Raw genomic sequence first — 12,687 nt, 5'->3', positions numbered from 1 at the left:
ACAACCTAGTCATCAATTTATTTCTAATGACAATTTTGTTAAATCTAGAGCCTTTTATCAGTTTACATGGAGAACAAATATTGAACTATTTCAAGAAAGGTGAAATAAGATGAAAGTAGAGCATCCGGAAATGGAAGAAGCATCCATGCAAGATCAAATAAAGGATGAGATGATGCAAGAGTTTAAAATCTTGACCCTTGAAGAGGGAAGAAAAATGATAAGATCATCCAAGGTTTTGCTCTTGCCAAATTGGGACATTGCAGATGCAATGGTTTTTAACTCAATGATGAAGAAGTTGAATGCAGATGAAAAGGTGAAAAAGGAGCTAAAAGGTGCCAAATCCAGTGAGGATCATGTTGCATTAGTGATATGAGAAAAGGATCCAGAGCTAGTTCCTCCCAACCTGATGATACTAATTTGATGGGAAATTCAATTGCCAAAAGGGTAGGGGATACTCGAAATGAGGAGGCTGCATAATTAAGTGTTGAAACAACTAATCTCATGCTAGCCATAGCCAGAAAGGAAAAAATGCAAAATTTAGAATTACAGGAAAAATATGAGAAAGATTTGGAAGCTTATAATAAGGAAGTACAAAAGAGAATAGAGCTTGAGACTAAGATGACAAGACGACCTAGTAGGCCTAGAATTACTTATCCTTGTCCACCAGTGGAGCCTTTTAAATATATTCCTCTTATAGAAATTCTAGACACACCTCAGAGACTTCAGTATTATACTATAAAGGATTTTGATGAAGAAAAGAGCAAATTGTGGGCATTGCATGTGGAACTAGATATTCAATATGAGGGCAAGTCGAGGAAAGCAATTATGTATTTAGTAGATAAAATTGGCTAGCCTACTCTCTATGAACAATTGGAAAAGGTAATAAATATATGGAATGAGCTGAAAGAAAATGAGGAGGCTTTGAAGCCAATTGTTAATAAATGGAATAACAGGGACAAAGATGTCAATCTTTTGTGTTTTTCAATTATCAGTTTGTCATGTGAATATATAGAAAATACTTTTGACTTGACTAATGATCTCTCTGAGTTTGATAATAAGAGAATTGCATTAAAGAGGAGAATCATAAATTATCTTGCCAAATATAAGAGTAGAAACTTTGAAATTTTCCCACATGCCCTAAATAAAAAGGATAAATTAAAAGATAAAGAGGAATGGGCCAAGAAATTGGATGACCTATTATGCCTTTGGATGAATAGGGTCATAAATGAAAAGGGAAATGCATGGTGGGCAAATACAACTGAAGAAGTTGTAAAAGTGCAAATATTTTATGATTCTTTAAGAGAAGATTTTATTGAAATAGATAAATTGGGAGAGTATGTGATGAAGAAACAACATGAGATTTTGAGTTTCAATTGGCTAGATGACACACTTTTTGACAAGTGGATGGCAGATTTCGTACATGCAAAGTAGTTAGAACTTGGTGAAACTGATGATGATGAAATATAACAAGATGATTCTTAAACAACTGATGCCTTGGTTAAAACTAAAGAAGGAAAAGGTACACAACCAACTGTAGAGACAAATATAGATGTTTAAACTGATGACTTGGTAGTAGGAGAATTAGATGTAGCTATTATTTTGTTAGAGCGTGATGACCTAGGTGGAGAACCTCGAGTTGAATTAAGTCTACAAACATCAAAGCTAGGTCCATCACAAGCAAGTCCATTGGTTACACCCTCTGAGGAATGACAACAACAACAAAGCCAATCATGAACTCCTTAGCAACAAAGAAGTGCAGCAGAAGGGTCCCACAAAAGAATATGCACGATGAAAAACATTTTGTTACACCAATTTTTGTCTTTTGTGAAAGTAACTTTGTAAATATATTTATGTCTTAAGGACAACTATTAGTACTCTCTAGGCTTGAAGCTTGTTGCATCTCACATTATATAAGTGAGATTCCAAGGCTAGAGAAGGGTCCAAAGTATTAGGTAAATTTTAGTTTTCTTGCTAGGTTTGCATTCGGTCTAGTTCTCGTTAATGTAAAAAATTCTATGATGTATTTTCTTTGCAAATTTCAAGATACATTAGCTTTGAAGGATTAGAGTGTTTGGCCTTGAGTTGTTTTGAGTACTATTCCTATGTTACATAATTTGCAAAGAGAATCAATACAGAGATAAATTGTCACCATATCTTTTTCTCTGAATCTTGTCTCCATTGTTATTGACTGGTTGTTTTGAGATTGTAAGGGCAAAGCTTATTCAATTTAATGCAACTAGGATAGGTTGTACATCAATTCACTATTGCTTTTGATTCAATGAATTGAGTAAATGCTTCAGTGATATGATAGGATTTCTGGGCAGTAATAAGGATATGCATAATAATGAGTTTTAGGGATAATTACTGATGATATTGATTGTAATGCAATCAATTAGGTCAAAATAGTTGGATAGACTCTAAATCCCAATGGATGAGGCACTAGTCAATTGTTTTAGTTTGCATATGAAGAGATCATAGACAAGCATCAAGCTAAATCTTAAAATCAAAATCAACTTTATTTCAAATGTACGAAGACTATCATAGTTGGCCAATACTTGTTTTCATTTAATCTTTGTGTTTTAGTTAGTTGTTGTTACCCATAATTACTTGTAAATTTGAGAATAATTATGACCAAACATCTACTATAGGGATGAGTATTGTAATAAAATGTCATTGAATGAATGAATTGTGAAGATAGTATCAAGTTTTGAATCTTTTCATCCCTCAGGTGCACCGCTTGGTTTTACAGAGCCTAAAGAGTATAAAATCTTTATGATTTTGTTGAAGTTGGGTCCAGAGTTGAAGGCCTCTTAGTTGAGTATAGGAAATAGCTACTCCTTAGGCTAAATTTATCTTCACTATCTTGGTATCAAGCATTTTGTTGCTTGGTAGTGTAAAAACACCAACAAGACTTAGGGTTAGGATTAGACTTAGGATTGCGGTTCTATTTTGACTTAGACTTAGGATTAGAGTTAGAGTTATCATTACGAATATGGTTGGGGGTATAGTTAGACTTAAGTTTATGGAAAGACTATATGGTTAGAATTAGGGTTAGAGTTTGACCTATCCTTGGGGTTAGACTTAGGGTGCGGGTTAGAGTTTGACTTAGACTTATAGTTAGAGTTAGACTCGTCATTACAAATATGATTAGGGGTATTGATAGACTTAAGTTTATCAAAACACTATATGTTAGGCTTAGGGTTAGAGTTTGACTTATAGATAGACTTAAGTTTATCGAAACACTATATGTTAGACTTAGGCTTAGAGTTTGATTTAGGGACAGGCTTACACTTAGAGTTAGGCTTAGAGTTTGTCTTAGACAAGTAAGATTAGAGTTAGATTTATGATTAGGAATTTGGTTAGGGGTATAGTTAGACTAAAGTTTATCGGAAGAATGTATGGTTAGAATTAAGGTTAGAATTTGACTATGGGTTAGGGTTAGACTTAGGGTTAGGATTAAAGTTAGACTTAGGGTTAGGATTAGACTTAGGAGTATGGTTCTAGTTTGACTTAGACTTAGGATTAGAGTTAGAGTTATCATTACAAATATGTTTAAGGGTATAGTTAGACTTAAGTTTATGGAAAGACTATATGGTTAGAATTAGGGTTAGAGTTTGACTTAGGCTTAGGGTTAGACTTAGGGTGAGGGTTAGAATTTGAATTAGACTTAGGATTAGGTTTAGACTTAGGGTTAGGTTTACACTTAGGGTTTGGTGTACACTTAGGGTTAGGGTTAGAGTTTGTCTTAGACTTAGTATTAGAGTCAGACTTATGAATAGGAATTTGGTTAAGGCTATACTTAGACTAAAGTTTATCGGAAGAATGTATGGTTAGAGTTAGGGTTAGAGTTTGACTATGGGTTAGGGTTAGAGTCTTAGTTGCACTTAGGATTAAATTAGAATTATCATTACGATTATGGTTAGGGGTATAGATAGAATTATGTTTATCGAAAGACTGTATGGGTAGAATTAGGGTTAGAGTAATAGAAAAACTACATTCACTGAAAGGGTGCACAATTTGAAACAAGGTTAGAGTTAGTCTTAGCATTAGGAATACAATCAATTTTATCAATACCAATGTAAGATTACGAATAGTTATAGTGTAGTAGGTACATTTATGATGATATCGTGTTCCCCTTACACATGTCTCTTAGCATAATACTAGAAAATTAAGTATTGTGATGTTCCTTAAGTTGTATTATAATCTTGTTATTTATATTTATAATGAGAATATTGCTTAGTGAGAATTAGGCTTAGTGTGCATTCCTACAGAATCTACGATTAGTTGATGTTATTGATGTAATAGTTACACATAAAATAAGTATAAAATTAATGTTATTCTTTACAATAGGTTTAGTGTTATAATTTGCACATTAATTTATTGCCTAACATGTTAGTGATATATATCATCTAAAGGGTTTAATATTAGAATCACAAAGTAGAAGGTTACACATTGAAAATATTTGAAATTACACTTGAAATAAACATAAAATTTGTTGTTAAATTGGATGTTATTATTCTCATAAATAGATCAAAGGAGAAGTCTGTCTCACAATTCAATTATTCAGAAAATGAAATAGGTGAAAATTAAAAGATATGAATTCACTACATGGAGAACATTTCTCCATAATGACGTGTGGAGTATATCAATGTAACAACCATATTACATTGAAAATTGCAATGAAATTTTGTGTATGGAAACATGGCATTATAATAATCATTTATAAACATTAAAGAATAAGTAAACATAATTGTCAAACATCTAGTACCAGTGCATTATTTCAAAGTAACAAAGCACAAATTAAAATAGAAGAATAATTAATGATGCATCTTTGTAAAAGTTAGTCATAATTACATTATTTGAGTGCATCATTGATGTTGAAGGCTTCTCAATCTCATTTCGTCAGCTTTTTTATTTGAAAGTTATACAACTATATTTAAAAATTAAAAAAAAATTGATATTGACTTTATAAAAAATAGAAAAACTTAAAAAATACTTATATATATATATATATATATATATATATATATATATATATATATATATATATATATATATATATATATATATATATATATATATATATATATATATATATATATATAAACCACAAAGTACAAGGTTAAATGTTGATAATATTTGAAAGTACGCTTGAAGTAAACATGAACGTTGTTGTGAAATTGCATTTTTCATTCTCATAAATAGATGAAAGGAGAGATATCTCATAGTACAATTATTCAGATAAAGAAATAAGTGAAAATTGGAAGATGTGAATTCACTACACAGAGAACATTTCTCTATAATGATATAAGTACATCAATTATTCTTCAAAGATCAAATTTGTACTATGACCTTTGTTTATTAAATGATCATTGTAGACTTCTTTCATCATGGATGGAAACACAAATCTACTTTTGTAGTTGCATTACGTAGAAATCTCACAACATCTTCCATCTCAATTATCTCCACTTCTTGTACATCATCAATTGCCAAAGTTTCATTTTCAAGAGCTACGAGCATTATTATACGAGACTTTAATTATCCATTTGCACTTGTCAAACTCTGTCTCAAAAAAGTGATTTGAGCCTACAAAAGTTGTTGGGCTTGTGTCAACGATCTTGACTCTCTATATGAAGCTGCCATAGCTGAAACAAAATATGAAAAATAATTATTTTTAAAAATGTTAGCATAAATAAACAATTTATAAGAATAGAAGTATACTTAATTGGAGGGATATAAATTTCAAATAAATAATGTTTTGTAAAACATAATACATGAAGTAACATAATGAAGTGTGGAGTATATCAATGTAAAAACCATGTTGCATTGAAAATTGCAATGAAATTTTGTGTATGGAAACATGGTATTATAATGATCATTCATAGGCATTAAAGAATAAGTAAACATAATTTTCATATAAATAACTACCATTGCATTGTTTGAAAGTAATAAAACACAAATTTGACATAGAATAGAAGAATAATTAATGATGTATTTTTTGAAAAAGTTACTCATAATTACATCATTTTAGTACATCATTGATGTTCAAGGCTTCTAAATCTCATTTCCTCTGCCTTTCTATTTGAAAGTTGTTTCCGCTCTTTTCATTTTTTTATAGCTGTCATATGTAAATGGTGGCATTATTCTCAATCCTTCTATAGAATTTACATGAGAAATAGCCACAAATGTTAATCTAACTCTTTCCTTTGGACCTATATAAATTGTTGCTTTTGGAAGAGTTAGTCCCTGTGATTTGTGAATTGTCAATGATCATGCCAATCTTAATGGTAGTTGGAAAGTTCTTCCCATTTGTAATGGGGCTACAAGAAATACTTTTGGATAGTGGTCATGAAATGGTAATCCAAAATAATTATCAAATTCAATAGTGACATAGGTTGGTGGTTCAGGAGCACTAGTTTCTTGTCTGTAGACAATAATCTGTATATCCCAAAGCTCCATTGACAAGGTCAACTTCTATCCAAAGATTTGTGGTCAATATCACCCTAGAATCTTTACTAATTAATAACTCTAGTTCAAGTTCATCACTTGACGCATCTTCAACAATGTTACTATTCCTTGTCTTATTTGCAAGACTAGATGCAACATGATACCTCAAAGAGTACAACATTCATCTATTATGATTGTGGACATTATCATTGATTGAGAAAAAATATACTTCTTTGTCAAACTCATCATTGGTTGGAGCATCGAGCCTTATAGGGATCCTCATCATAAGAAGATTCCAATCATCTATCTTAGAATTTCCGTCTCTCAAATTTGTTAGAAGCTTACAAAATCTTTGTTGATCATTGTCTTGATCATCTTGCCTAAATATTGTATCTAATGTAACAACTGTTTTGAATTCTTGCCACAATAATTTAGCTCGCCTTTGGCTAGCATATGTTGGTTTATCATTGACTAAAGGTAATTGACCAAGATCACCAACCAAAATATATAGACCTAAAAGAAAGAAAATAAATTGTTGAAAAAATATATTACGAATACTACATATGTATTGTAATATTAAATATTAGTTGACATAAAAAATACACTTAACAACAACAAAAGATTTACCTACAAAACTTTTGTTACCATTTCATGGGAATGCTTGTGTGAGATGAGAATCTGTATTTTCAGCAAGTTTTGACCAATGAAACTCATTTCATCAATCAAAATATATTTGACGTGAGTCATTCCTTCTTGAAAACTTGAAAGTCATCTCCCCTTCTGTTGAGTAAAATATTTTATTGGTATTTGTAGCTTTGAATGAATTGTTGAAGCTCCTATATTGAAAGTTGCTACTATAGTCGGTGCAAGTAATAGAAGTGGAGAAGGATTTGACATTGCAAACATACGAAGAGATTGATTGATGGCACCAATTAGATAAGATTTTCATGTTCCTGTGGTTCCTTGAATTGTCATACATAAAGGGTTCCCCACCCGATTGTTATGGCAATGTGTTATAATAATGTCCATGGCCTTCTGTTGCTTTCCACTAAGAGTTAAAAAGTTGATGCATTGTGGAATGTCATCATACATGAGACATTCATGTTTCTTTATTTCACCAGTGAAGTTGATAGCTGCAATAGTATTGTCTTCACATTGATATTCAACAAACTAGTTTGTATTCCTATCAATATCTTTTATTCCCAACATGTCTATTTTAGAAACTTGCATGTGTTGACCACGATGCAATCTAGATATGATTTCCCATTCATGCTTGGTAGTATTTTGTTGAGCACGTACAATATCTTCTACATCTGAGTTACTCATAGCTTCATCATTTTCTATTGGTTCAACTCATTGAACATGCCAAGGAGTATAATGGAGTGACTCCCAAATGGCCACTATAGTATCATCACTATCACCAATGTCCCTCTCAATGTCACGAAAAGGTTTATAGAGAAACAACTCAAATGATCAAAATTCAACCCATTTGTTGGAGTCCCGCGGAGGAATTGATATAACCTGGGGAAAATTCTAACTATAGTTATTGTTTCTCTTAGCCCTCATTTGTTATCTCCTCTTTTCTCAGGATTGTATATCCAAAATCTTGTTGCATCAATTAATGTTATACCTTCCATATAAAGGGGTCTTGTTTTATAACCCTGCATAAAAGATTTTGTATGATCTTCCTCATTATTCTCTATATTAATTGTTAAAGGTTTGAAAATTTTGTGTAAGACATTTTGATTAACAAACTTTTTGCTACTCTCCATCAATGGAAGCTCTAACAACATATGACATTTTTCCTGAGCTCCAATGTCTCTTTCTATAACTATTTCTATGAGAAGCTTTTTGTATGCCCTTGTTGCAAGATAATTAGGATTTTCCAAGTTTAATAAATGCATCAACATTTGTTGATATGTTTTAGAACTTCTTTTGGCTTTTGAAGCATACTGTGCAATATATTTAATAATTGCATGTTTAGAAAGTACAAATTTCCAATCTACATTTTCCCTCCAGAGTTGCAAGATGTATTGATTATATGTGTTAACTCTATTATCATTTCTTGTTGGCTCAAATTGTTTTTCACCCATTTTTACATCCTCATATAATTTGGACCCACCCAAATTCACTGGCCAAGGAGCATTATACCTAAAAGGGATACAATTATAAGTTTCTATTGATGTACCTAAATAGTTCATGTATTAAATAGACATAAAACTCTAAATTCATACAATAGTTTGTCTCCTTACAAATAGTGTGTCTTTCAACACAGTTCAATATCTCTTCAAAGTCTTGATCAATATCCATTTGTGCTAGTTGTGCAGTATTTTTGAGTCATGAATGTTGACCAACATGTTAAAAATCCTACAAATAGTTGTAGATATTATAGTTAGTTATTAATAAGAAAAATTCTTAAATAAATATTTAAGCATCATAACATAGTGAGATAAGAGATCATATCATTCAAAACATACTTGTATATTTCTTTAGTGCGCATTATGTCTAGGATTTTAGGCATGAATAATGGAATGAAAATATCTTTCAACACATTTCCTCTCTTGCTCATTTGACCAATCAATAGAGTCCATGTTTGGTGCTCCTTCCAACCATAGGAATCCATGCACATGAGGTGAAGCCCAGTTTTTCCAATCATATCTACACCAAAAGTCTTTGACTTTCATACCCTTTTGAAGTATTTCTTTTCTAAACATTGTATGTCTAAGATGCATGTAACGTGCAAAAATGTGAGGACAGACAATGATATTTTGTCTTCTACATTTTTTAGCCTCCTGTGGATCACTTTGTAGTGTCCCTGACATTAATGCATATAAATCAAGTCACTGCATGTCTATTACACTTAATGTGAAAAAAATTGTAGGACTTCCTAGTTGGTGAAGCAAGTCTATCAATTCACCTTTACATTTAGCCCAATACGACCTTGTGCCTCTTAGACTTGTTCCAAACCTCATCAACCTATTAGCCAAATTTTTACGTGGCATACTTTCCATGTGTTCACATAACTCATTGATTGTAATTGGCAAATCTTGTAAATTCCTTCTTACAAATACAACTGATGACCTCTGTGCACAATGTCACATTATCATGTTTGTCATAAAATACCTAAACCTTGGATATTTACCAAAATGATGATCCCTATATCGAATCAAATGCGTAGCAAATTCATGAAGATAAACTTGCTTCATTCTTGGTTCTAACCAATCACATCTTCCATTAGGAAACAACGTAGGAAAAGCCATATCCAACAATCTTGATGTAACATATGCATTGATAGGAGATGCACCTATAGTTGTCCATTCAATTAACTGAGATGAAACTGAATCAAGATTGTTAATCCATGCATGAATTAAATTCATCTCTCTTTGAGCATTGGGTGGTCTAGAGGCCATAGATGTAGTATGCTCAAGTATATTACCTTTTGTTAGAGTAATTAGATATTTTCTAACTAGCTCTAGTCTACTTAAGCTAAACTTTAGGCATATAATAATTAATTCTTTTATTAATTATTATGATGAAACCTAGGTTAGACCTTTTTAGGGTTTCAATCTCCTTTATAAGGATGATCCCTCTTTGTAACCAATTCTATATTGATAATATAAATCTCTTTTTTTTCTCATCTAGAATGTCTCATATATGGATCTAGGAATTCCAACCTCCATAGCTTTTGCTTCTCTCTTTCTGTGATAAGTGTTTACACCAAGTGATTATTGGGAGTTTTTGGGTTCAACAACTTCAACATCTTCATCCACCTCCATGACTAGAATGACAAAAATGACCTCATTTGCATTAGAAACAAATTCCATATGCACTACCTTCAACCTATTAAAAGAAAATTCATCAAAAATTTGGGCCAAGTCATTGAGAGTACCTTCATCAATTTATAACATCTATATAAAAGGGATCATTTTCTACTTTATACCTCAATTCTATGTACACATGCTCCCTAATTACATTAAAATTATAACAGGTGCCACGTTGATGTTGGAAACATAGATTGAGTAACTGAGAGTGGGGGGGGGGGGGGGGGGGGGGGAGGGGGGTGTGAATCAGTTACCACAAAAAATAGATCCATAGATCCCTTAGATGTCTTAATAAAACTAGTTACTACTGTCACTTAGTAGCTATACAGAAAATTGTCGTAACTCGGTAGATGTACTATATGTTAACTTATTACAGATCTTTAAGCATTCACAATGATTAACATGCATACATAAAAGAAATAACATGAACACAAGAGACACTAAATTTAACATGGAAACCCAATATGGGAAAAACCACCAAGTAACTAGCTACTGATTTTCACTCTTTTGAAGTGAGCCCTGTTAGGAGCCAACCCTATTAAAGGTTACAAAACACACTGCTAGGTGTGACCTTGTTAGAGGATTTAATCACCCTGCTAGGAGTGGCCTTGCTAGAGGACTTTAGAACAATTCAATAGAACTATCACCTTATTAGAGGATTTACAAAATGACTATTAAACTAACTCTATTAAGAGATTTAGAAATCACTGATACAATGGTGAGAAAGTAACAATGAGTTGACTTGAATGAGATGCAACTAAATTGCTGATACATATCTTTGTTCTGCTCCACTAGATCCTTTCTTATCAATATAGCTTTGCTACTCCTCAAGGATATTTGATCCTTCTTCAAAATTTTCTCACACTTTCCTCTTCACACAATCAAAACATTTGCATGCTTGCTCATTACAATTTAGAATTCACAACTTGACCTTTTATTTATACCTTACAAATTGTCAAGTTGGCTCATTTACAAGTTATAATTACCAATAATCATTACATCAGTCAACTACAAACATTACATGAAACAATTATTTCCCAAAATAATGAAATCCATCATTGGCCAACCCTGCTCGGTAAACATTGCTCCAGAAATGATTTCCAGTGTTAACCAACTAAAGCTGAGTGAACATTACGAACTTTGCAAAATCCTTTGGAGACTGAGTGAACTCGGTAAACACTAACTTTCCTTCGATAACCTTATGAGCTCGGTTACCACTAACTTTTTCCACAAAATCCTTCAATGCTCGAGTGATCTCGGTAGACACTATTTCCATAGAGTATTTTTTAGGAACGCTCGATAGACTCTAGAATTTGCTTTGCTGACCAACTGAGCTCGATAGACTCTGTTTGCTGACTGATATGAAATTTGTGTAACATCAAAGACAGCACACAATTGAACAATTGTATCCAACAATCTCCTCTTTGACATTGATGGCAACACAACATGTCCTAGCAGATGAAATTTGAAAACAAGTCTTTTTCTTGATAGAACATTTCTCCCTCTTAGATAAAAACTTCTTTAATACATTAATCTCCCTCTGTGAAGGAATTACATAACTTCTTTTCAAACAACAAACTCTCCACAAAAAAATTCAAATTTCAGAAGGATATGACAGTAAACTCTCCCTCTTTGACAACACATGCCAAAGACAACACATACCAAATGAGTAGCAATGTACCTTAAGTAATAATTCTTATGCAATGTTCCCATGACTATGCTATATCAACTAATAGATCTTCAACTTGGTTCTTATTGATGCATCACTAAAACTTCATTTTAGTGAGTTTCAGATAGGGGAATGACCCCTAACTTACCTCTTAGATACAAGAATGCATCCTTAGCTAATGGCTTAGTGAATATGTCAACAATTTGTTCTTTTGTATGGACATATTCCAATCTGATCTCCTTATCCTACACCAATTCTCTGACAAAGTGATATTTTATTGCAATGTGCTTGGTTTTGGAATGCATCACTAAATTTTTAGATATGTTGATTGCACTTGTATTATCACAAAACATAACAACTAGTTCTTTGATTTCAACTTTCATGCTTTTCAACAACTATTTGAACCAAACAATATTGGAATAGTTTACTATTGTTGCAACATACTTTGCTTCTACTATAGATTGGGATGTGTAATTTTGCTTTTTGCTTGTTCAAGAAACCAACCTCTTTCCAAGAAAGAATGCTCCACCACTTGTACTCTTTCTATCATCAATGTTTCTTACCCAATCAACATCAGTAAACACTTTCAAGATTTCCTCCAAAGTTATACCACAATCCATAATCTTCAATGCCTTTCAAGTATCTCGAGATCCTTTTGATTGCCATCATGTGATTTTCTCTTGGTTTTGCTGAAAATCTTGCTACAATACCAACTGAGCAATATCAGGCCTTGTATGAACTACATACTGC

This window comes from Cupressus sempervirens, chromosome 8, assembly GCF_028749045.1.
Source record: "Cupressus sempervirens isolate cs-2001-9-10 chromosome 8, ASM2874904v1, whole genome shotgun sequence".
NCBI lineage: Eukaryota > Viridiplantae > Streptophyta > Pinopsida > Cupressales > Cupressaceae > Cupressus > Cupressus sempervirens.
Note: the sequence above shows the minus strand (reverse complement) of the source record.